A 27,583-nucleotide genomic window follows, 5' to 3' on the forward strand; every position below is an offset into this window, starting at 1 on the left:
AACACGGTTACAGTGAAATTTCGTAAATTTGGAAAGCATAGTAAATTCAAATCTGGTTTTCTAAAATCAAACAGTGCTCCTGAATAAACATTTTAATTCCTAATGTTGTATGAATTGGATATTTTTAAGTATTTAATTTGAGCAATGAATGTCTCAGATACTTAAAATATTATTTTACTGTGCTTAACTGCAGTAGTTATGAATTAACTGATGCAAAATAACTACTTGCTAGTAACAAATTATGATAAAAGTCATCTTATTTTCAATTTTACTCGGCTTTCTTTCTATTCAATAATGACGGTTAAATGAATCATCAGAAAGTCAAACAACTTGAACATAAATATAGGGGCGAATTCAAGTGCAACGCTCTGATAAATTGCAAATGTTAGCTCGCAAGAGGCGTTCCTGCTATCGGCTGCTAAAGTCGCATTCAAGTGCAACGCTTTACCGCTCTGGTAACTGATGACGTCAAAATTGCAATGGGGAGCTGGTTTGCTCTCGTGCCAGGAGAGCTTGTCCGATAAACTACATCAATATCCAATGAGACTGCGTGTGGATGTAAACAAAAAACATCAGTTCCTATAATTCCTCTGAGCTTATGGTCAAGTGTTTACTGCGTTGTAGTGTGGTGTAACGAAGTGTTCCAGACTTGAAAACGAAGGAAATATACAGACATGTAATGTAATGTGTACAACTTTATTTACTTTATCTTATAGATTCCCTCCAAAGTAATCTAGAGCAACAGGTGTGTGTAAAATATATTTTACTTTTCAGACAAAAATACTTGCTTTTTCAAATATAAACCACATTTTTTTCCCATTTTCAAATTACAGCATTTGGTTTTAATTCTTCTAATAGTAAGTTTAATTTAAAATTCAAATTTATGTTATATTTTTATTGTTTAATGCAGATGCATGATTCTTCAGTGACAGTAGGCATGTTTACCATATGAAAATTAACTAGTTCTTGAATTATATAGTAATTAATAAGCCCATCTATCTACAAGCAGATAAGCCTGCTGAACACCGCTATCCCAGTCTCTTCTTAATCCAGGGAAAAAGCTGGCTGCATGAGTGTTTTCTTCATTTTTTCAATGTATTATGCTTTGTGTTCTGCTCATTATATTGTGCATTTACAGTGCACTTTCTGCTTCTTAAGTGAAAGTTTGGACCCATTCTCATTTGATATCAGTTATATTCAGATTTATTTATTTCATAAAATTTCAAAAAACAATTTTTGGCTATTAAAAGCTACAAGTGCAGAAACAAAAGCTTAATTTCTTTACTGTAACTGTGTCATGCTTCTCTGTTGATAATGAAAGTCATCTTTTAATAAGATTTCTTTCATTGCATATATTAATTATATCTTTTACCATACTGGTTGCCATCTTTGATTGTGCATTCTTCAATATTTTTTGGTACTTACGTATTAACACAAACACCTGGATCAGTTTGGTGGTCTTTATATATGAAAAGAGAAAAATACTTATCAGGAGAAGTACGTTGTTTTTGCAGCTTGCTTTTAGCATAACCAAACTATCAATATTTATCTAAGTTGGCAAAATGTTATCAACATATCAAAGGAAAAAACATTTAACAAATTTTAAAATACTAATTTGAATTATTAAATAAAAATTATATGATAGTTTAAAAAAAATTATCCACAAATTTTTTGTCTAATTTTTTAGCACTTGTGCCAAGTGATCTGTTTTCACTTAAAAAAAAAAATCAGAGAATTACATAAACTTGATACTGCATGCCTTGTCTATGTACCAAATTCATCTCATAGTTGTTTCCATTAGAAATTTTTGTACTAAAATGTTCTATTCCTGCAGAACTTTTAACACAGCTTCGTCTTTTGATGGTAAGCTCCACAAGCAGTATTTTAAATCTGAAATTAATCTAAAACAACTATTCGTATCTAAAATCCATTGGAACTTGAAATACAACATAAGAAACACATATGAAAATGGTGACATTGCTTGAATAAAAAATTGTCATGAGCATGTTACCTGAAAAATTTTGATACATAATCGTTGCCAGAGTTTGGCACATTTTTGAAAATTTGATAACTTTTATTAAGGTGGTTTCAATAATATGCAAATATCTTTTATTCTTATGATTGCTTCATTGTATACTTTTCCCCTTTCCCTAGAGTGCAGCACAATACCACAAGTTTTCCAGCCAAATGCGGTATGCATTTCAAGTTTCTATACATTTATATAAATTTTAAGAGAGTAAAATATTGACAAAAACTGCATTAAGTTTTCAACTCTTGTTTTGTTTTTCATTAAAAATTTGCTACCATTATGTATAATTCATTTTTTTAATGTAAATATTTTTAAGTATTTGTAGGATAAAGGCAAATTACATTTATTCATTCTTTCTTTGATATAATACATGTAGCTCTTTACCTGAAATCAATGTTTGTCAAATTATTATGCATAAATTAGAAGTATGCATGTTTCTCTTAAGTCAGTTATGTTTCAGGAACTATCTTTAATGAATTGTATAGAAAATTGTGGACGAGGTGTTAGGTGTACAGGAACGTGGTATATTATAAACATGTATAGTATCTCATAGTATATAAACTCATAACTTTGATTATGCAGTATGCTTTGTATATTATTTCTGAAAGCATGTATATTTCAATCAAGATTGTTGAGTAAACTTTTCTTGCTTTATGCTATCTCTGAAAGCATGTATATTTCAGTCAAGATTGTTGAGTAAATTGTGCTTATTTTATGCTTTTTTCTTTTTTACATTAGAAAATTCCACACCTTTATCACGAGGAAATCTGCAATGGCATTTAGGAATGACAAGTTTGTATCTATTACATAAAATCTAATGTTTTCTGGATTCTTCTTTTCTTTTTCCTCCCAACAGAAAAACTTTAATGGTATAAATCAGCGGTTTTCAACCTTTTGACTGTAGTGTACCATCTAAGCAAAAACTGAAAAACATTAATACCACCACTAATTTTACAATTCCTCAATATTTATTTTTCAATTCCTCAATAGAAATATTAAATATATATATATATATATATTGCCATTTGCACACTCTTTGTATTAAATATGTACACATAAAGAACTATTAGATTAAAAACTGATGATTACTTAATTATCAAAATTAAATTTAATTAAATTAATTATTCACTTGATTATCAAAATTTCAGTTCTAATATTTTAATATTTAATTTCTTTATGTCTGCTCTTATTTCATTTAATGGTAAATTAGGATCCACTTTTTATTTTGATGAGTATTTATATTTCAAATTTAACATGGAAAAAATTATTTTTCACACAAACAGGTTGTGCGAAAAGACAATACAAATTTGATAGCTTTATTTTAAATGCCTTTAAATTCTTTTTTTCGTTTCAGCCAAAAGTTAACAAGTGTGTCATTTTCCAAATCTTCAAGTCAATTTCGATCAAAGGAAATTTCTATTAACTATTCTTTTCTTTATGAGATTTTTGAATTTCATAGTTAAAAATATTTTGTTTCTTTGCATACCACCGGTTGAGAACCACTGGTATAAATTAATTATAACAGATGTAAATTAATATTTCTCATACAAAAGAGTTATTTCAATTCTTTATTGCGAACATTATATACAGAGTATGTCTTTTATTAACAACACGATTTTAAGAATTTAAAATAATAATCATTAAATCCTCTTGATCTATAAACAATCTTAAAAATTATAAAGGGAAAAAAATTGAAAGTTAAAGAAATCAATATTATGAATTGTTCCTTTTTAGAGAAGTTTCATTGTTTAATTAATTATAAAAAGTGTTTTACATTATGAAATATAAAAATTAAGAATATTTGAATTTGAATGAATATTTTAAAATTTTCTCTCAGATAGAAGCTCAACTATTCAAAGCAGGAGACCGAAGAGAAGAAAGGAAGAGAGATGATATTACAGCTGCAGAAAAGGAAATAATTAAAACGCAGAAGAATATATTAATGTACTGTGTGAAATATGTGACTTGTATAAGCAATCAGTTGCAAATCAGTCTGCTGTCATAGAAAATCAAAATATAATTATTAATTTATTAAAAAAATAAATCATGCATTTCAAATATTACAGTGTTTTCATTCTTGTATGTATTTCTGCAGTGTGGGATTCATATTTTAATTGTAAAATTTACTACTTTCTTAATTTTATAAAATTTTGTGATTATAAAAATTATTTAAAAGAAATTCACAGATCCATTATATGACATAAACATTATAATAATTCTAATACCACTATTATAAGTCTCGTGAAAATATTTATGCATTTTACACAGCAATTATCTTTTTCCTGGAGAAAATGGGAATAAGACCTGTAAGAATCTTTAGTCAATGTATTACAAATTTTAATTTTCAGATATAACACGAAATGAATTAAATTGTTTTTCAATTATGTTAATAAGTTATATGAATGAGATGTGGTATTAAAAATTTCATTTCTTTTTATCATTGAAGAAATAACATTCGATATCCTACAGCTCCATAACAATGGCAGATAAAATTGACATTCTAATTTCGAAGTTCTAAAAATACAGAGATGACAACTATTAAAGTATGGCTAATGTCTAGTTTACAATAACAGTGTTGAGTCGCGTACTAAAAATTAAGTGAATCAAACTGTATTTATTTTCCCCCTTCTCTTTTTAAATGTATTTCTTTTAATTTCTTTTTAATGTATTTCTTTTAATGGCAAACCCACTGAGGTAAGTATGCAGTAAGTTATTATAGTGAATGCGTAATGATGATATAAATCTAAATTCAGCAAACAATCTTTCCCTTACTTTAATGTTTTAAAATCTAGAATTAAAAGAAAAATGTATGTTCTTCAAAATAATACAAGAGGATATGGAGGCATAAATCATAGGCTGTTTTTTCTTTACATATTATGCTATTCAGGAACTGGAGCAAAACCCTGCTTAATCGAAGAATACGCTCACAGGAATGGTGGAGCAAATTGAACTGTCCAATATTTGTTTTGCCCACCCCCAAGAAGACATAAACAGTATAGAGTGAAATAATTGTTTTTAGGAAATACATTTAAATATCTTTGACAGAATATGTCAGTTTTAATTTATACTATAATAAATAAGCATGAAGTTCTTATGCTATTAAATGTGTATTGTCACATGGAAATTTTCTATCTTGTCCCACGGAAGGGGACGAAAGGGAAACATTTGACTTTTTGGAAGAAACTGAATTTCGGTGCAGTAAATCTTATTGCTAAGTTTAAGATAAATTAAGTGCAATGCTAATTTATAGTGACTTACTATTGTAAATCATGACTGGCATACTCAACACTAAAATATATATATATCAAGCCTATTAAGTTATTTCTGGTGGTCAAGAGTTTTTAAACATAAATGATGGAAACAAGAAATTCAGAGGGAAGAACAATAATGATAAAAGTTGTCAGTATGCATTTGAAACCAGGACTAATAAAATTATTTAGGATTATTATTATAAATTAAAATCATTTAGGGTTGTGCATTTAGTTACAGGTTTAAATATAAACCATGGCTTGTGGGTCCCCAAGAATATATTATGAAAGTAATTTTTTTCATAATATATTCTTTATTATCCATGAAGGGGGTTTCACCTTTGCCAGAGGTTCATTGTTGCCCACTTTGGGTTTTTATTATCGAGTTTCAAAATTTAAAGATAATTCATTGTGCAATGCAATTTCAACATGCACTGACTGAAAACTTTCTGAAGGTACCAACTCATCATCTTCAAACACATCAATCTCAGGATTTTCAACACAATACCTTAAGCATATATTATGTAAAATGGCCACCAGATATGACCATTTTACATATTTTGCTTCGTGAATACAATAGTGTTCCACCAGTATCGTGCAGTACCCTAAATCTTGATTTGATCTCTATAGCTGCACGAACTTTTCTGTGCTTCTCATTATACAGATATTCCCGTGATAAAATGGGAATATAATCCACTATCTCCCAAAGATATGCACGATGCGACAAAATACTATCTAGATTTTGTTTCAGTCCACTCCATATAAATGCATCATGAGTATTGCCTGCCATTGTCCTATAGCATAGAGAACCCTTAGACCAGCATTCCATACCTAGAAAAACATAAATCCTAAGTCAAAAGAAAGTTTCATCTGAAATTTTAATATACAGATTTTTAACATTAAATATAGTTGATATATTAATAAATCAGTCTTTTTAAGGAGTTTACTTTCCATTTTTAACAAAAATATGTCACTGTTTTTTCATTATTAAAAAATATGCAATAAAACGTTAAAACACACACACACACACACAAAAAAAAAAAAGCTACCCTTTTTTATTAAATTGTAGTAATTATAGTAAATAGGTGATTCTAAAATTTATTTAATATTTTGTATTATTTAATATCTACACTTCACTATAATTATAGTATAGATAGCTTTTTGTTATTATTATTTGAATAACAATGAAACTTTCTTGCAGTAATTTGAAATGACTATAATATTATACTTATTATCATATATTTCTTACCTTTTCACCATTAATGGAAAATTTATTTTTCCGGTTAATGAAGACAAAACAAAAATTAATATCACCACACTCGCAACATCTGCGGTTTCATTTGTATGTAACCCAAAATAATTCTTGGTAAGCTAGGTAGAATCACATTTGTGATTGCACTCCAGTTCTTTTACAGCTGGTCGAAAGAATTAACATCTACTGCATATGGAAATAGCGAACAAAACAGTAAGAAATTGGAACAATTACCTGTGGACAACTTGTATTCATAGCATTCTAAAATGAGCTTTCGGTAAAATTTGACCGCAAATAAAACAGTAGTAATGAACGAATGTTTATTCACGAAGTGTGTCCAATACTTTCACAGCAGGGTTATTTCATGTATTCTGCAGAGAGACTGTTGTATGGTTTGTTGTAACTGCTGTATACAAATGTCTGGCTCAGAATTCCACAGCAGTAATTAGCACAACTTTCATGGTTGATGGTATAATATGGAGGTACCAAAAATTAGGATTATCACAGTAACTGCAAGATGGCTTATATTTCTAAAACTCAGTTAACACATTTCATGCAGAAAGAAAATATTATCCAGTTTCATACTTAAATCAAGGTCACTGAAATGTGGTAAAAGCAATCTGCTTAAGAAAACAGATGCCTCTGTAGAGGACTTTCTATGGAAAACTGGCTTTCATTACTATTATACATGGGCAAAACCAATGTCATGTAATATAATAATCTATTAGTACAGTAAATACATTTAATTTCTTTGTATTTATTTATGTCATGCTGCTTTTCGTGTAATTTAGTATGATAACCTTATAAGTTTATTTAATTCTGATCATGGTCTACGGAAGTAAGGTAAGTCACCTGTTATCGAGAATATCAAGTTATTAATAGTTATGTGAAAGTCTGCAATAACTTTTCATATCATAAGAGATTTATGAATGTGTATATAACTTACATGTGTAGTTATTATGCAAGATCTATAGAAAGTATCAAAAATTACCATGACATTAATCACACTGTACGAACAGGCAAGACATTATACATTAGGAGAAAATTAACTAATATTTTGGGGGGATGAAATACTATTTTACACATGGGAACTGTTTAAACAGCTGAGAAAAATTCATGGTTTTTCCCCCTACAGTTACAGAATATATATATATTGTTTCATAAGAATAAAAAGTAAAGTTAAATTTAAATAATTCTCATGTGCCATTGCTGCAAAGAATGAAATTTGAATTTTAACAAATATTCTCTATTCATATAAAGTTAATTTAAATTATGAAATTTTAATTGCATACATATCAAAGATTAATTATTGCTGCAAACTAATTTACTATATCACTGAAATTCTGAGAGCATATGTAAATTAAATGCACGTATCTAAAACCATGAAAAAATATATAATATTCCAAAAAACTAATCCCAAATATATACATATATATATATATATATCTCAAAGACAGGCATATGCATAATTTCTGTTAGAAAAACAATTTCTCCGAGATTATGTTTTAGAGTAATTAAAACAATAAATTAATGGTGATATTATTACTGCATTCCAAAATTCGCAGTAATTAACGATTTCGATCATTACTACGAAAAAAAAACGGGATGAAAAAGAAAGAATCCTGATACAATAACATTAAAAATTTGTGTGTTTACGTATAAAAATATATAATATTCTCAACTAGGTCATTTAAGCATAGTCTTTGATTCGGTAACATTTCCAGAAGTATTTCAGTTTTCATAATCTGAAGTAAAAACAAACCTGCTTTTGCAGAGAATATCCATTGGCAGTTGCCTTCAGAAAAGGTTTCAATTCATTGAAGCAAACCGATTTAATCTGAATCAACTGATGAATTCACGCTCCACCATTTCAAAAGCATTACAACTGTCTCTTAAATGCCAAGGGATTCGATCAGCATTTCTCCGATTTCTTAAACGTCTGAGCAAAATCACTTCAGCCATCTTGTTTACAGTCGCTGTTAAGAGTTTGCGGCAGGTCAGGAGTAGCCGCAAAATTCCTCTATGGTAGTGACGTATTTTCAGTAGGCGTGTCCGAAAAGCGTTGCACTTGAATTCGGTTTTGCAATGCAAGTGCGATTACCATGACAAGCGTTGCACTTGAATTCGCCCCATAGAATTTCTATCTGTCAGACATCTAAACTCTACGATTTAAACTCGGCGTGTTACGTAGCTGCAACAAAACTACCGTCAACAGTGTTTAAAATCGTGGTGGTGTATTGTGGTCGTCTGCTTAAGCATTCTAGATTCGGCTTTGTTTTCAGTGGATACAAACGCATATATGGTACGGATAGTGCGCTGTTTTGCGGAGCATTTTGCAAGTTTTTAATTTTTATTATATGTGAAATGTTATATTTTGCACGCAAGGATATTTATTGAACAAGATCGTATGGAAGAACTGGATTATGTGGAGTAAATAACAGTCGGTTTGTATCACTATATACATTTTACCAGTCAAATAAAAAAAACATCATATGACTGATTTTTGACGTTAGTTTCTCCTATGTATACTAAATAACAGATCTTGAATATTAAACTAATGCTTAATAAATATTATTATAAGACTTTTAACTATTCAGAAGTTTGTTATTAATTTTTCATCTGTAGGAAAGACTTTTGTAGGAATCTAATTCTCAGCTTATTAAAATAATAAAAATATAAAGGAAAACAGAATAATATTGAATGGCTGCTTATATTTAATTTTATTGAAATGTGCGATTTCTAATTTTTAGAGAAGGATTTTTAAATGTAAGCACTGGCTACATTAATTCCTCTAATGATTTTACATTTCGCGTACAAATCGGTAAGTTAATTCAAATCATCGTGAACGCCGAATTTGGAAAATTAAATTTGTCAGAAATGTTTTGTTTTGCTTCTTGAATCTGATGTTTTTCCTAAAATTTTCACATTTTGAAATTAAAATAATGACTTCAGATTTTTCTTGATTTGCTTACCAAAGAAGTGCCATGCTTGTAAAAGAATTAAAAGGCATTTTTCTAATATAAAATAGAATTTTGGGGCATGTTTTTGGAAGAGAGAGTGAAATAAATTTCCGAGTTAAATTACCACGACTCTTTAAAACACTCATTTCATGTGCCTTTTTATGAATTTTTCATTATTTAATATAAGAGGTTCTGTATACATTATATTAATTTTTAAACACTTCTGAAAAGATTTTTAATATGAATATTTAATATATAATTATTATCACTACTACATATTAATATTTAAATTTGAAACTGAAATATGGAAACTTTCATAATCCTGTTTCTCATCATTTATTTTATTTATTTAATTATTTATTCTGCTTGTTTCTTCAAATAGTATGATTATCACAAAAGAATTTTATTTTTGTTTTTTATTATTTTAAATTTCATTTTTAGTTACTTTTATCTTCACAAAACACATTTATTTTTTGTATTTAAGTAAATTTTCATATTGTTTAAATAATTTAAGAGATATTCTATTTTTTTTTTTTTTTTTTATTATTATTATTTGAAGGGATGTTAGCACTTTTATGTAACAGTATTAAGTTTCTTAAAGCTATTGAAACTACATCTTGCCTTTTAAGTGCTTTAACATGGAGCACCTTTCCAAACGGATGAAACTATTTTACTGGCACTTACTTAGAACATAATTTATAAACATGCTTCTGAAATATTCTGCCAGATACTATTATGAGGTAGAATTTTTATTTGACGGTTGCAAATGATATGAATTTCTGTACCTTTACAAACGAATTATGAAAATCTATACTGCGCATCAAGTGATAAAATACTTTTTCTCTAATATTATTTTTTGTGCAGTTTGCAAAACTAAATTATGCAGCTAGAATTTTAGTAAAATTTAATTTTAGCTGCAATATATGGATTCTGTTCCCTTTCAGTATTGGCTAAATCATTTTGAAAATTCTTTGAAAAGTATGTGCTATAGTCTGTTTCTTAATTTAAGCATTTCAAGTGCTTTGCTAGCCCTTCCAATTTACGATTGTTAATGCATGTCTTTATTATTGAACAGCACTTACTTTCTCCACCTCATTTGAGATGGTAATTCAAGTTAACCTTCATTTGTACAATTTTATAAAATAAAGCATGCTGAATGGAAATGAAAAAAAAAAAAAAAAATATGCAACACAAACCATGTGCTTCAACTGTCATTTCTATTATTAGTAGGCAAGCCAGATAGGGGAATATGATTCTTGTGTAACTTCTTAAGCTATTTTATCGACCACCACAAAGTTCTGAGAAAAAGAATGGCCACTTCGAATGTTCCCACATACAGAGTATTTCTTAACGAATTCTCGAAAAGATGAAGTGACCAGCAATAACAAAACAATTTCAAGTTTTTGTTCCTAATATAGTTGTTTGAAGGGAAACATTGTTCCGTTCCCTTTCATCAGTTTATAGGATTCAGTGTCTCAGACCACTCGGTTTGAGTCCCCAGTTGGAATCGAAAAGTTCTCGCTGACTTTTCCCCAGGCTGTCTTCATTATATCCAGTTGTTAATCAAAGTTCTCTTGCCAATCAAGAAGCACTTCTAAAAGTTATGGACAAATGAGGATCCTGGGATTCATTTCAACACGGCCAGTACAACTTGAACAAAATCATGGAACACAGTTCCAGAGGGAAGAGCGAGTGAGAGTTAGTTGCAGTAAGTAGAGAGACAAACCTTCTCTCGCTTTTTCCACCGCGGCCATGAGCATATTTTTGCTTCGCTCTGTGTAGAGCGATATTAATATCTCTGCGAAAAGATTTACAGCGAGGTAGCCGGGTTCGCCGCTACCTCACGAAGAGCATCCTGCTCGGACACAGCTCAGTCCGGCAACCACAGGCTTAGAGAGCTGATTAATTCTAAATAGTCTTATCTTGAACCAGCCACCAGCTTGAACTATTTCCAAACGAGAACTTTCATCTTGGCTGAGTTTTAAACAGGGACTTTATTCACACTGTCTGGAACTGGTTATATTTCTTTTCTCCTCACCTTGCTGTGAGAACAATACTGTATAAGTTTATTTATTTTTATTTTTTTTTGCATATAGTTTAGAAAGAACCCAAATAAATTTATTTACGCTACCTCTTGCCTTTTGAATTCGTCACACTATTGAAAAACAATAAGCTATAAAAATGGAAAGAGAGTTTTATATAACAGAGATAGCTAATTTTTGTACATACAGAATTTAGTTTATGCATCCTGGTACAGTAGATGCAAGTTAAATCTAGATAGTAGATATATATATATGTAGTTTAAGTTTTCTTTTTTCAATGGCAGGCACTTGCCTATAACATCATTGGCCACTACTTAGGCCAGAAATGGTGGCCATTTTATTATGGAGGCACCTAATAGGTGCCCACCCTTACCTCCTATGAAGGGGCAGACAATTTTACATCCAATGCCTTCTCCAGGATCACCTGCGTTCACATTTGTATGGTCTTATAACTATAAATGTATGTCTCCTGCAAAAATCACCTGATCATTTTTTGCCATGTTCAGAGTGTCTCATAATTGTTCTGCATCTTTAACTGATTGAAAAGATACCATCGTTCTAGCCAAATGATGCCTTTCTGCAATAAAATCTCATATTCATTGGATCATCAGAGAAAAAGTATGAAAATATTCTACATATCTAGAAAATCAATAATATTAATAATTGACAAATTTTATCTATTAGGCCACGGTCTGTGTACTTCCAGTTTGCCATCTATATTACAGATAATTACCATCTATGCATAATTATCATCGATATATGCAAAATTACAAATTATAGTATACAGTTTAGAAAAATTCTGCAGCAAAAAGTATATAATATATCAAATCACAGACATATTTTATTAATGGTAATAATGATATAAATATTACTACTTTTCTAAAATGTTATCAATAAGCATACATTGTTTTAGGTGATTCTTTCTTCTATACTGATAAGCATTATATTTGTTAGACAAAAAGTAAATCCGATATTCAACAATGACTAATTTTTCATTGGTTTTCCATACTAATCTTTCATTTTCCATAAAGGAAGAATCATACATAAGACGGTGGAAGAGGTTTGTTTGTAGCTTTGCATAGCACTTTCTTCAAAGTGAAAAAATTAGCTCTGAAGAAATACTTCAGGAATACTGAATTTTTGAAACTGATAAATTTTTTCAGATATTATTAGTATATGGAAATGTGCAAGAAATAATTTTATTTTTAATGTAGTAAATTAAAACATTGTTTATTTAACATTTAGTGGTGTATTTTAGTTCATGAAATTGTTCACATGATATCTGAATGATTTAGCAGCAAAATATATATAGGCATTAATTCAAAATTTAAAATATGGAGAAAGTAAGATGAAATCTCTATTCAGCAGATCATTACAGAGCTTGTACAAGCAAAAAGAGATTTTTTTCCGTAAAGAAACAAATAGTCACAAATAGTAGATGTATCCTGTGTATTTTCTTTTACAGAAAAATTAAACCTTATACTTATCATTCCAAAGTGGAATATCAAAGTCCTGTTTGTTGGTCGTGTTATTTTGTATGAGAAGTTTTTTTTTAATTATTCATTTATTTTATGGCATCTGTCAAACTAAAAAAAATTACTTATATTGGCATGATAAATTTGATTTCCCTTTCTCTTGCAATTTTATGCCGTCCTCTTTATTCAGTGCATATTCTGCTTTAGTGTACTTAGTCTTGATTTAAAAAAAAATAAGTTTTCTTGATAAGTTCAATTTCTGTAATCAGGGCATGCAACTAAGTTTGAGTACTTTAATAAAAAATTACTTCAGTAGCCTTTTTTATGATGGTCTTGAATACAGATCTTATGTATTCATTTATACTTAATTTGAAATTCTGATAATAATTTAAAAGTTATTGGTGCAATATGTATCCTTGAATAAGATTCAGAGCAGTATGTATCTCTGAACATTTGAATTACTATTGTACATATTTTTGCTTTCAAATGCCATGACCAGAATGGAATATCATTAATTTCATCCTTTCTATGGTGATATAAATAATATTTCAGGCCATATTCAAAGATTCAAACCAAAATGTAACTATACTTTTATTTCCTCATTCAAAAATAAGCATTTAATACCTCCAAATGTACTCATGAGGAATGAAAATCCTGTTAAAGTTAATAATTATACAGTTGTAGATTTATGAAATGGGAGGACCCTATTTCTAAGGCGCAGGTTTGTTTATCTTTCATTGCAAATTAAGCATAGATTTGGGGGCTCTTGAAATGCCAGGTCCATCGCGATTGTAACTTGTGCCGTCACATAAATTCTTCTCTGGAATTCTCCTGGCCTTTTCTGCTGCTTAGAAAAATTACTTATTCTCATAAAAGGAAAAGCCTCTTTTCTGAATTAATTGGCAGAAGCTTTTGTCTAGTGGATTAGGATCATTAATCTGGAATAAGATGGCTAAACATTTTTCGATACTTGAGGAAACCACTTATTTCTCTTGACCCCAAAGAGCAATAATTTGCTGTAAATGTCAGCCTTCCTCTTGCAACCATACCTTCAACTTTCGCTATATTCGCAACCATATCCAGGCTAATTTATGGGGTCGTGCAGGTCGTAATCACGAAAGGCCCCGAGATCATTAATTGAATTTTAATAGCCTTTTGTTTTAAGATGGAAAGCCCTCAAATGTTCAGATTAGGTGAGGCCCCCACTTTATAAATCCTCTTCTAACCATCCTTCAACTTTACCGGAACAGAATTGCAAAAGCCATACGACTTATTGCACAAGCAGTTATCCGTCAGATTTTGCCAAGTTACTCTATGCTGGTTAAAACTATCATAAAACGGAATAAATATCTTCAAGTAGTCTGTATTACTGATATAGAGAGAGAATTGATATCTCCATTTTGTAGATTGGTTACTGAAATCTGCCGGTATTCAGATCGAAGTTACCGTGGCACCGTTTTAAGTCGGCAGCGTAGTTTAATATCTTAATGTCTTTTAAGCTGCAAAGTACTGCTCATTGTATGTCTTTCAGGAAGAAGAAGGGGAAACAATTATTAAAAAGAAAGAAAACTTCTGATAAAATATATGCTTTATATTCATTTGACTATCAAAACTCTCTAATTAACCCGCAGTATGTATTTTTATAAAAATGTTCATAAATGTAAAAGGCGTTTAAACAAGTCAAAAAATTTATGTTTTTTATGCAAAGAAAAACAACCTCAATTTTGACTAACGATAGAAAATTCTTTGTGTTTATTTCTCTGAATGAAGCAAAATATAGCAGGGTTATTTGTCAGAAGGGGGAATGAATTTTCGAAGGAAAAGTGACTCATAATTGTGGAACATGCGCAGAAAATATCAAATGCATCTTTATTGTTGAAAGGCAACGTACGGTAAACAGTTTTCTTTAGAAAGATATTTGCCCCAGTTTGATATTTCCAACGAGAAAACATGCTTTCGTCATGTTCTTATTTCGAGTAGTGATATTAACTATGTGTTCTGTTTCACAATTCCGTTTGGTTTATCACTCTGAATCTCCCGAAAGCCATCTCAGCGGCGCATCGTCATATTGGTTATTTAGACTCGTGTTCAAATTCCGGAAAAGAGTTGGATGTTTGTAAGTATAATGTGGCATGGGAGGGACGCATTTAAAATACTGCCTAGTCTTACGTCCTCTCGAGTGGTTTTGATTGGTAGAGGAAATGGGCCCTGAGACTCTCGAATCCACCCCTAGAGTGGTCTCTGTCAAAATTGCGACGGAGCTGGACAGTTAATGCGATTAGACTATACTTGTACGATTAATGGTGAAATTCTAATATTTCGCCCACTTCTACTTAGGTAAAATTTTTCTAAACATAAGGAATAGACTTCTTGAGTTTGTTATTTCCTTGAACAAAGAATGACACGCTTTAAAAATTTTATACTGACAATACTTACTGTAAAAACAAAAACACTACACAATAAAGTAACACATTTAAAATTTTGCGGTGGCCACTAGGTAACGCTGATCGATATCTGATGATCTTTTTGTTCAAACTTAGTCGGTGTTCTCCCAAAACGGAAGAAATCCCATGAATGCAGCCAGCCCATTCAACTGGATTTGAACCTGGGTTAAGCTGCCTGTGATATATTTTGCGCAGCAAGAATAATTTCAGTTATATAGAAAACGTAAATATCTGCTTGTTAAAGAGTGCTATTGAATGCTACTACTCTGAATATCCAGAACCTTAGAATGAACAGCAGTGATAAATAGCTTAATATCATATTTTTTTCTGTCTAACAATAATTTTCTATGTTCATCAGCGACCGAGCAGTAAAGTAGCTGGACACTGGTAATTATTTGACCTGGATTCAATTCCAGTCTAACAGACTGGCTGAATAGGTGTTTTCGTGATTTCCCTCATCTGTAACGTGGATACGAACCAGTTTTCCTAAGAAGTGTCCCGCATTTTCGGTAGATAGCTCTCGCGTGCTTTGCCATAATTCAATTTTTTTAATCAGTCAACAGCTTTTGTTTAACTCGTTACCTCTAAAACCACTACCGATTAGCCTTTGGCTAATCTAGTGAGTAAAAAATGCAATGTCGTTACTGGATTCTTTGCGGTAATAAATCCATACTCTTTTCCATCTGAGCAGACTGGAGCATCAAAAACAAAGGCAATAAACAAACAAAGGTGTGTCGCAATGGATGTTATAGGACATACATCAGTTTAATGACTTATATGATTATGTAAGCATTCTGGGCGCAGAATGACACACTGTCCGATTCTTTCCGTCATTAGTAATGTATCTTTGATCAATCTCTCTTTTCTAGATTCTCAGGAGCTAACAAATTAAATATCTACCTCCAATATACCATCTGTAGACATATCATCAGCCCAGAGAGCAAACGTTGTACACCTATCCATCTCTCATGGATAGATGAAGTCAGCTTAATAGGTGTCTAACAGGCTTGAGGATTGAGCATTAGGTGGCGAAGGTCACATCAGAGCTTAGTAGAGCAAGCAGATGGTACTTTGCACATTGCATGCACGAGACTACAGAAGTATATATTATATTCGTGTTCCACTATTAACTGTTCTTATGAAACATTGTACCATGTAATTGGCTGCAGAAAGGCACTTAGTTATATGAGAAGAACTCTATAGCTTATTGCATCGAAATGTTAAAATGTAGGTCGGCAGAGGCAACATAAGGTGTGGATCCATTTTGCCAGAAAAGTTTGTTCAAGGCAATGGTGGCTACTTAGTGGTGTAGAGCAGTGGTCGTCAACTCTTTTCATAGACCACTACATATATAATTTTACATTTGGTGGACCACTTATATGAATTTAAAAAAAAAAGGTATATACATTTATACAGTAATAATCAGCAAACTACACATATTTCGTTCACATTGAAAAATTACATGAAAAGTACAAAAATCTTACCTTCTTGTACGGAAAGCTTCTCATTTCCAGACCACTGAATTTTTTTTTTTTTTTTTTTTTGTTTTGTTTATTGAGAATACGGCAAAGCACACTAGGGCTATCTGTCTGAGGGATGCCTTTCGTGGAGGACTTTCTAAGGGAAACTGGCTCGTATACACGCCACTGAAAAGGAACTTCACGAAAAGCAAGAACAAACCGACAAACCCAAAGCAATATTAATAAATTGACAGTGTTTATGCCGCCAATTTTTAATTATTGTAAACATTTGCTTATTCAGTAATGGCGCCATCGATCAACAGTTAGACAAAACGGAAGCAATTATAAACAAGAATTGAGATGGTTCTCATAAAAATCCATCAAGATAACTATTGACACGGAGAAAAATTGTTCTATTAAAGACCACAATAACATATGTTTGTAATTCAAAAGGAAAGAGAATTCCACTTCTCGCTACTATTGATAACAGCAGCATATCTATGGATGCCAATTCTTACTTTCAAATTTCGCTAGGTAAACCTGCAAAAATCGCTAAATTCAGAAGGAATTTCGCTAAAAGTAGTAGCTAAAATTAAATATATATATATAAAATCCATATTCCATAATAGGTTTTGTTACTCGTCATTTTTAAACAGAATCTTCATAAAAACTTAAATAATGTCCCAATTTTTCTGCGGACCATCAAAAAGTCTTAACGGACCGTCGGTTGGCGACCCCTGGCGTAGAGAACCTTGCCTTGTGTTATATTGAGTTACTAAGTCCTGACGAAAGGTCGTAGATAAATCTATATTATTTTATTTAAAATTATTTTTTAAGTTATCATTTAAGTAATAAAAATTAGCTTTCATAAAATGGCAAATTTACGACAATTTAGCAATTTAGGATGCCCAGGTATAGTAATAATATCTGACCGATGAATGCCCTGATAGCTTTAGCATGCAAAGAAATTAATAAAAGGGCCCAGCAGTATCAAACTGCATCTTAATTTCGAAAAAATGCTTCATTTGTAATTATAATATTTAGGCAGAAGTGTCGCGACGTCTGATTTATAGTTTTCAACATTTGATGTGATTCCATGCGTGCCAAAAGCTTACTTACTATCAGTAGGTCAAATCAGCTGTGAAGTAACAACTTTATTAGAAAAGGTAATTTAATTTTATTAGGTTTTATTCTCGGCGTAGAAGTTCTAAGACGGTTTAAAAAAATTTACTGCGTTTCAGAGATATATGGCAGTTACATTTGTGTATGTTTGCGGGGGGGGGGGGAATCTTTTAAATCCCACTTTCAGTGGGATTTATTCCCACTTTCATTGGAATTCTTGTTTTTATTGTTGTTCATCATTCTTGTTGTTCATCATTCTTGTTTTTATTCCCACTTTCAGTGGAACTCCCAGCTGTAACTTTAGTTTATTTTTGAACTGAACTAGGATTTTTCAGCTTCTTTCTGAAACATCTGCTTCGTAAGTTTAATGAGGCATTCCCTTGCTTGCTCGATTTTATTTTATTACGAAGTATTTGTGTGTGTTTTTCATAATCTAAAATCCGTAAAAGCATATTCTTTCAGTTGCGGTCATTTTCACTAGGAATTATCTTTTATATTTTTTCTGAAATTCTAAATCTGATTTTATGCTGCGCTATAGGAGGAGCTTTTGCTTGGTTGGTTAAATAATTATACAAAAATTTATCTACTTTTGCTAAATTGTATCTTTTATTCATGGACATATTAAGATGAATTGCCTAATGCGCATTACCATTGAATTGAATAAAAGTTCATATTAAGCCATTATTGTGCTCGAACGAATTTCATGTATATCTTTTAGCTGATTTATTCCGAAATTATATAAACATGCAGTGAAATTTTTTAACCTCTTTTAGTTTTACGCAGCTTTTGCGTGTTTCTTCTTGTATAATTTGCAAGAAAACCCTCAGTAGGCATGATCACGTTAAATTTTTCAACAGACCATATCTTGTAAGTATGATTTTGTAACATATCCCCAGTGTCCGAATACCGGCAAATAGAATTGATATTTCGTTTGGAAAACGATTTGCAGTAGGTAGGCTGCATGGAGTTTCATTATTTACTGTATGTGTAAAAGAATACGATTCATTTTTCCATAAAAATACCATTGAATACCTGTAAATTAAACCCTCATAAGACGGAGATACATATCGAATGCTTTACCGTATTCAGTTAAACTTCCTGGCCATCTTTTGGCGTAGTTACAGAAGCCGAAGAATTTCCACACCGGTGACGGAAAAGGAGTAAAAATGAAATAATTAGAATTGGGGCCAGAAAGAAGGAGGGGGCATAGAAACCAATCACTTGATCGTGAAAAGTTCTCACTTTAGCCTTACTGATCTCATGATAGGCTTGTGCATTATTAAACCTTATCTACTTTGTAACTCCACGATTACATCATCTGTGTGAACTTCTGTTTAAAGATAATTAGTTCGTTTCCTACAGCATTAAAATTCACTTTCCTCCCAGCCTTGCTTGGAGCATATTCATGTTATAGCATTTGTATGTAAAAGAGTTATTGTATTGGAATAAGGTTAGTGCAGTTGAACCTCTTAAAACACGGTCTGGGAGCTTTCAAACGTTTCTGACCGGTTTGTATTCATTTTTCGGTACAGTAGACCTTTCCTCGAACGAGTACGCGTGATTACAGTTTTCTTTTTATGTTGAAGAAATCTTTCCTTTGTGTTTTGCTATATGCGCAATGAATCTGCGCAAAATTTTGCTTTTGAGGAAGAAAGTTTACTTTCTTTTGTTCTACATTTCCATGTTGAATATTAACTGTGTACGAATCGTTATCTCACATGCATTTGCGCCAAAATATGTAATAAGCCAAACAGTATACTAAACGCCGCGAAACTTAAATATTCATCTTTTCTATTCCTGATAGCAAAACGAAATTGGCTGTATGACCCCTCTCAGTGCTTTAATTTAAATGCTGGTTAGTTTTTCTGTAGATATTCAACGTAGACATTCTTTCTCATTAGACGTTGGTATGTTTTAATCGATGTGCCGAATTTAATGAGATTAGTAATTCATAAAATAAATAGTTTTGATCTGTCAATATATTATTTCCCAAATGTATTTTTCATTTTAATAGAACTCACTACAATCACCCGACGAATATTTGTAGCATATAAAACGGTTAGTAAAATTTTTGATCAGATTGTCGTCAGAGGAATTTTACAGGTTGCTTTACTGAGATACAGGTAGGCACTGAGATACACGAAGAACACAGACAGTTTCCGGCAAATGGGCTAACTGCAAGGAAAGGTACCAACACGAAGAACACTAGAGCTCTGTACCCATTGGTCAACAAGTATAGTCTTCACATGCTATCTATCTTGAAATGTAATTCCCAAGCTTTACTTAGGAAGCGGGAAAGGCGTTTTGACTGTGTAACAATAATAGGCACTAATTTTTCATTTAGTTTATTTATTTGGTTTATGGAAAAACATGCTAAGGCTATATGGAAAAATAGTTCGTATCCACGTTACACGAGAGGTAAATCACGAAAACGTCCATTGGATCCAGCCCGTTCGTCTGGAATCGAGCCTAGGTGCAACTCCCAGTATTGGGCAACTTTACTGCTCTTTTTTTGTTTGGTTTGGTTTTGTTTTAAATCAGGAGGGACGAAAGACATATTTTATATAAAATTTTCATTTTATGAGAAACAATTTTCGAATTTTAGCATTGTTGTAGCTGATAAACTTGAAATCGCGATTGTATATTAATATTTATAAATTATAATGTATAATGAATTTTGGATGAACCAGATTATGCCAAAGCACATTAGGGCTATCAACCTAAAGTGAGGGATGCCGGTCAGAGGACCTTTTAAGGAAAAATGCCATGTCTTAAGTTATAGGGGAGAAAACTATGAAAACTCCTAAGCGGCAAGCTCGTTTCCCGAGATGGGAACTCGGGACGAAATACCGGTGTTCGTCGGTTTTTAACCGTTCTGCCGTTAATCGGACTCCTGTAAAAAGTATTTAAATTTTTTAAATTTTTTTCTTCCTCAAAATGGCTTATAGAGGGATAAGCTTCGTATATTTTTGCTAGTATTGTTATGTGATTCACATTATCGTAGTGTTGTCTGAAAGCTGTTGTCTGTTTCATTTCTTAATCGGTATTCAAAACGAAATCAACGTAAATAAATCGGCCAGAGTACTTGATTCAATTTTCCTAAGCATTTTACTTTTTTCGGATAAACATTTTAATGATTCAAATCACATACAATTAAATTACGTGTTTTTGTGTTAAAAAATAACTCCCAAATTTACAATGGCTATTATTTTTGTTTCCATCGTATTTTTATTTTACTTTTCGTGTTTTCTGTCGTCTTTTCTTCTTGTGTGTCAGTTCCCAGAGATTTGTGATAATAATTTTTACGTCGTTGTTCAATACAAGTGGCCAAGTAGTTAAAATCGCTGAATACTGGGATGTCGACCCAGGTTCAATTTCAGGCTAACGGGGTGGCTGCATGGTTGGTTTACATGGTTTTCCCTTGTCTAACGTGGATACGAGCCAGTTTCCTTTAGCAAGTATTTTATAAAGGCATCCATCTCCTTAGGCAGATAATCCTTGCTTAGTTTGCCATAATCAAACAAACCGTTAATCGGACTCCTGTAAAAAGTATTTAAATTGTATTTTACTGTAAAAGTAACTTTGCCATAATAAAACCAAAACCTCAGAAAATTTGCCACGAAAGCACCCCTCCTTCCTAGACAGATAGACCTTGTGTATTGTGCTATATTCAACTAGCCCAACCCAACTTAAATAAAATTGATTTTTTTGTGCAGGAATCGGTTATTCATTGATTAATTGTAAAACCGAACGATTTCTCAACGATGGAACGTATTGCTGATTGTTCAGGCTATGATTGCGTCCGTTGTAGCTAACAATGCTGAATTTTATTTATGTTTATAATTTATTAGAAATTTCTGTTGACGAAGATTGAGTACCTTAGCGTTATAAGTTGAATCGCATTTTAATGGAGGAGTTGAACTAGAAAATGTGTTTTTGGTCATTAAACTGATAAAAAGGAAAATGTTATGCAATTTCTCTGACTTTAGAACTCATCATGCAGTAAAAAAAGGGACGTGGAGATTTCTGAACAACAGCTGTTGCTAAGTGATAATAAATGAGCAGTGCGGTGTCTAATAAGTGACCGAGTAAGAATCCTCCTCAAATGTAACAGTGAGGTTTTATAAAGAAAGAAAAATTTCTTTTCAGAGGTATAATGTACATTTGAAGGTCACGAAGATTGTAAAAAATCAAGGACGAATCATGGCTGAATGTAAGACTAATTGCAAGGATCACGAAGAAAGTTCAGTATGAGCTGACGAGCAGAATAAAATTAACTAGTGTAAATTAAGCGAAGGATATCCATTTTGTGATTGCGAACAAGTGATTTTTCTGGTGCTTGGAACTTTTCTGGGAAACGTTTGGAGGTTCAATTCTTGGAAGACCATTGTAGGCAAAATAGCACCTGTATAATAATTATCGTATTGCTTCGAATTTAATCTTTATTTTTGAACTTTGGTCTTCATTAGTGTACCAATGCATAGCATTTTCGTTGCAATTTAAGTCAGTAGTAATGTAACATTATAAGGTATTTCTCCTGCCTTCCTAGCGTGCTTTCGTGGTGTAGTTGTTCTGCACGCTGGGCCGGTGTTCCAGAGGTCCGTGGTTCTATTCCCGGCGAAGGCGTTGCTAATTTTTCATCTCTCCAGCTACTTCCAAAAATACCTAATGTCTCAACAAGCTGTCTCAATACGATATTCTATCAAACCAATTTATTTATAAATCCCTAATGTCTCTACAGTGGCGCCCGATATAAAAGGGTGTTGGATGAGGATTCTCCACACCCAGGATTTGGCGATTGGGCCCCTAAAAGCCCCTATCGCCCTTTAAAAGGGGGAGTATATAAGGTATTTCTCCCGCCTTCCTAGCGTGCCTTCGTGGTGTAGTGGTTCTGCGCGTGAGCCGGTATTCCAGCGGTTCGTGGTTCGACTCCCGGCGAAGGCATTGCTAATTTTTCATCTCTCCGGCTTATCCAAAAAATACCTAATGTCTCTACAACATTATACAAAAGATTTTTTAAAGCAGATTTAAACAATATCATTGCGGGAAGGGATATCAGCGGAAATAATATGTTAAAATATTGCTTTGCATTTAAGCCTCATCTTAATTTTAAATCTTAAAATATTGTATTAAACTTCCGGCTTAAATTTTAAATTATATAGCAGTTGTGCTTCCTGCATTTTTTAACCCTTCTTCAATATAAATATATAATATCTAGTTTGCTTGAATATATGTGACTAGCCGCTAAGCTGCCAGCTTTCATCTGGCTTTTGAATGTACCGTAAAACTGCCTAAAGGGAAACATTACATTTAAAACCCGCATAGAATTTTACTCTGCAGAAAAACTTTATCAGAAAAAATGTATTACATATTAAAAAATTACAATGAAATAAGCAATATCCTTTAATACATTTATTAATTATCCTAATAAATAAATTAACCAACTTCCCGTTGCAAAATCTTAAGAATTCAACTGATATAAAGGAAGTTAAGAACTTTGTTTCCTAAAAAAAAATCGTGCAAAACTTTTTGTATAATTATATATAATTCAAGAATAATATAAACAAATTACAATGAAATAAGCAATAAATCTCATATTTTCAAGAGAAAACAGTCAGCAGTGCAGTATCCAAAGCAATGAAGGAAAAACTGTTACCAAAACAGTTTCTAAAAGAATGAAACTATCATCAGAAAGCAATAACCAATCAATATTGTACTTCGTGGATGGCATAATTTCAAAATATACAAAACTCTTTGCCATTAGCTAATAAAGAGAGCGAGGGAAAAAAGAATTCTTTCTGTGTGCCTTGAGAGACACGTGCGCGTCAGAATAAGAAGAGTGCCAGGTGCGTGTTGCGTGTCCAAAAATCAAAAGAAAATAAGCAGCATGAAATAAGCAATATCCCTTAATACAAATATTAATTATCCTAATAAATAAATTAACCAACTTCCCGTAACAAAAAAAAAAAAAAAAAAAAAAAAAAAAAAATCATGCTAAACTTTTCAGTATCTTAAAAACAGTGAAATACGTAATAAATATTTTATCTCATATTTTCAACAGTCAGCAGTCCAGAATACGAAGCATTGAATGAAAAACTGTTGCCAAAACAACTATTCAAAATGATGCAATTTCTTCAAAAAAAAAAAAAAAAAAAGATAAAATTTTTTCGAATTAAAAAAAAAAAAAAAATCGCTTCGAAGTGCACTGGCTCTTGTCTAGATGCACCTATATACCAAATTTCGTAGCCCTGGGTCTACTAGCTTATGCGCAGCACGAACGAAAAACACACACAGACAGATTTTTTCTTTTATTATATAGAGATATTTAGTTTGCTTGAACCTTCTAATGGAAAGTAAAAAAAAAAAAACTGCATTCTCTTAAAACGGAATTTTTTAACACACTTGTACTTTTCTCGTGCAAGTATTCAAGATGTAGTCGCAGATATTTAAGAGTTTTGAATGCATGCAGTTTGAACATAATTATATGTGGAAAACAGGTAAATATAAAATCTATTTTTATTCATTCTTGTATGGAAAAAAAAATTACGTAATATATCAACGTGTATGTGTGTGATTATGGCAAAGCCTCGAGGGCTATCTTCCTAAGGGGAGGAATGCCTTCGTGGAGGACTTTCTAAGGGAAACTGACTCATGTACACGTTACGCATGGGGAAAACCACGAAAACGCCCATGCAACCAGCCCGTTCGCGGGATTCGAACCTCGGACCGAACTACGAGTGTTCAGCGACTTTTACGCTCGGCCGCTGGTGGACCTAATATATCAACCTAATGATTCCAGCTGTTTTATTAGTTACAGTCTGCTGAAAATATTAGGATTAATTATATATTTTAATTTTAAAAAGACTTATGTTTATTCAAATCGCCTAATCAATAATTTTTACTTGATTTGCCTTATGTAAGTCGGAATGAATTATTATATCAGTAATTTTTATTTTAAATTGAGACTTAAAATGTGGAGTCGTCAACTGTTGTACCATCATTATCTGTATGAGAATTAGTAATCGATAAAATAATCTGATTCATCCCTCTTGTCACTGCCCTTTATTATTATTTTATTGACATGCTTCACAATGACCGAGACGAATTTATTCGTCGTCGATGTCTCTAAATTGCTCTTCTTTTAGTACTGTAAGAAACAAAAGAGCTGAAATAAAAGAAAATACTACTCTTTGTAAGTTTGTAACAGTATGAAAATCAAATGCAGTGCAATCCTTTCATTCATTGTATGGCACTGTTTTGTACAGAACAAGAGAACAGGAAAAGAGAGATTAAAAAAAAAGTATATACGTATTTCAAATATTGCATGTTAGCTAAAGACGTCAGATTGTTTTGAGAGCGTTTTTGTCGGAAACTCCAATAGAAAAGAAAAGAGTTTTATAAACTAGAACCGGATAACATATTCAAAGTTCAGAAGTCAAACAACAAAAATCAGCGTTATATTTACAAAATTTTCACAGGACTAGTTTCGATGGTTTTACCGAACCACCATCTTCAGCTGCAAAACCGCAAATGAAAAAATGCAAAACCGCAAATGAAATCATTTTTTCATTTGCGGTTTTGCAGCTGAAGATGGTGGTTCGGTAAAACCATCGAAACTAGTCCTGTGAAAATTTTGTAAATATAATGCTGATTTTTGTTGTTTGACTTCTGAATTAGTATTTATTCGGCGTGTTATTGTGTCTTAATTATATTCAAAGTTATTTTATTCGGCAGTTTCATATTTTTTTTTTTTAAATGCCTAGCGACTATCGCTCATAGCCATTCAAGCGATACTTAAAGTGTAGTTAGTGATCCTCAGATTTTGTTGAGTCTCGAAACCCCTAAAACTATTAATTTTTTTGGTAGAACCTTTACCATACTTAGAAAACTAAATTAAAAAATAATTGAAAATATCCATGTTATGCTCACTTTATGTGGCAAATTAAGTGAAACGTGTTATTTTATTACAACTTCGTTCATAAAAACAGATTTGATTCACATTATTTTAGGTAACAGTAACAACAGAAAAAAAATGTGTTGTTTAATAAATTATTTTAGATGATAGTTTTTGCTGTTCACAAAGTATTTCTTTTATACATTTATTTTATGAACTTCTGAACAATATCCAAAATATTTGTGGATACTTTATACATTTTACTAATATGGTTAGTTGGGCTAGATTGTCTTCATATGCTCATTTAAACGAAATCGATTGTTTTTTAAACTATTCTAAAGGATATTTTGGACTAGGTTGTCCTCATATGCTCATTTAAATGAAATCGATAATCTTTTTATCTTGATAATACTGGAGACATATCACAGTTTTTAGATCCTGATGATAGGGGCAATCAATTTCATTTCAAATTAATGTTTAGTGTAATTGACTTTAGTATGGTGTGGTGTATTTAATTATGGCAAAGCACACTAGGGCTATCTGCCTAAGGGAAGGGATGCCTTCGTGGAAGACTTTCTTAGGGAAACTGGCTCGTATACACGTTACACATGGGGAAAACCACGAAAACACCCATGCAGCCAGCCCGTTCGCGGGATTCGAACCTCGGACCGAACTACCAGTGTTCAGCGACTTTAGCGCTCGGCCGCTGGTGGGCTGACTTTAGTATGTAAAAAATGCAGTAAGGGTTGGACTCAGAATTAGTTACGTGCAAACTAGGTTGTTTGGCCGGTTAAAAATTTACTAAGGCGAAGCACCCGAAGGGAGAGATGCTTTCGTAGAGGCGTTTCAAAACTGGTTCGTATTTACGTTCGTGAGAGAAATTATAAAAAATTCGTACAACCAAACCCGTGATGTGAATTTATGTGGAAAACTAATTTCAACAATCTTATCCATGTAACTTCTTGTAGACCGAATGCAAACTAGAAAATACTTGAAATTGCAAAGTATTAAATTAATATTTTTCTTTATAATCTAAGAATTTTATCTGGCTTAAAAAGAGCAAGCGATATGGATAATTAGAGTTCTGGATGTCTGGAGACCAACTAATTAAAAATGATACTCTGCGTAAGTATCATGTATCTCGTTCGTAAAAATCAATCAAGAGAAAATGATAAATGACCTGAACTATAAATTAAGTTATTTGTAGCTGAACGTTAATTACTCTTAGCATAATGAGTTTTAATAGCACTTGTACGTCATTTTTATTATCTAAAGAAATGGTTTAATTAGGACTGCTACGTAGGACAGTAATCTTCAGAAATTAAACAAAATATTTTTTAAAGTTAATTTTTTAAAATTATTATTATTATTTGTTTTCGGGAGCGGTAAAATTATGCTACTGTTCTCCTATTAAACAACATAAGTTTTTTTGCCGGATTTCCAACTACTCGCGGAAACTTTAGAGACTGAAAACTAATTTAATGCAGAGAGATTGGAATCTGGATTTTCTGAGATGTAGATGATGTTGTACTCGGAGAGATGTGAATGGTCGGATGAAACAGAAATTCGCGTCTGTTTTAGATTTAAAAAATACAAATATTTGAAAAGAAGTGAGGTAAAAAAACGAAGAGAGGGGAAAAAATCGGCCATTTGTCTG

General features: G+C 31.8%; 1 protein-coding gene across 1 annotated transcript in view; it reads left to right on the forward strand.

Annotated features, from left to right (window-relative positions):
* The first annotated feature begins 8,740 nt into the window (after positions 1-8,740).
* Positions 8,741-27,583, forward strand: part of esn (espinas) — a 350,301-nt gene continuing 331,458 nt past the window's right edge. Inside the window, exon 1 of the mRNA XM_085822642.1 lies at positions 8,741-8,973. The gene's annotated coding sequence lies outside the window, so the exon portion shown is untranslated. The remainder of the gene's footprint in view (positions 8,974-27,583) is intronic.

This window comes from Stegodyphus dumicola, chromosome 8, assembly GCF_044657685.1.
Source record: "Stegodyphus dumicola isolate Sdum_Otavi_A_Nest chromosome 8, ASM4465768v1".
Classification (NCBI taxonomy): Eukaryota; Metazoa; Arthropoda; class Arachnida; order Araneae; family Eresidae; genus Stegodyphus; species Stegodyphus dumicola.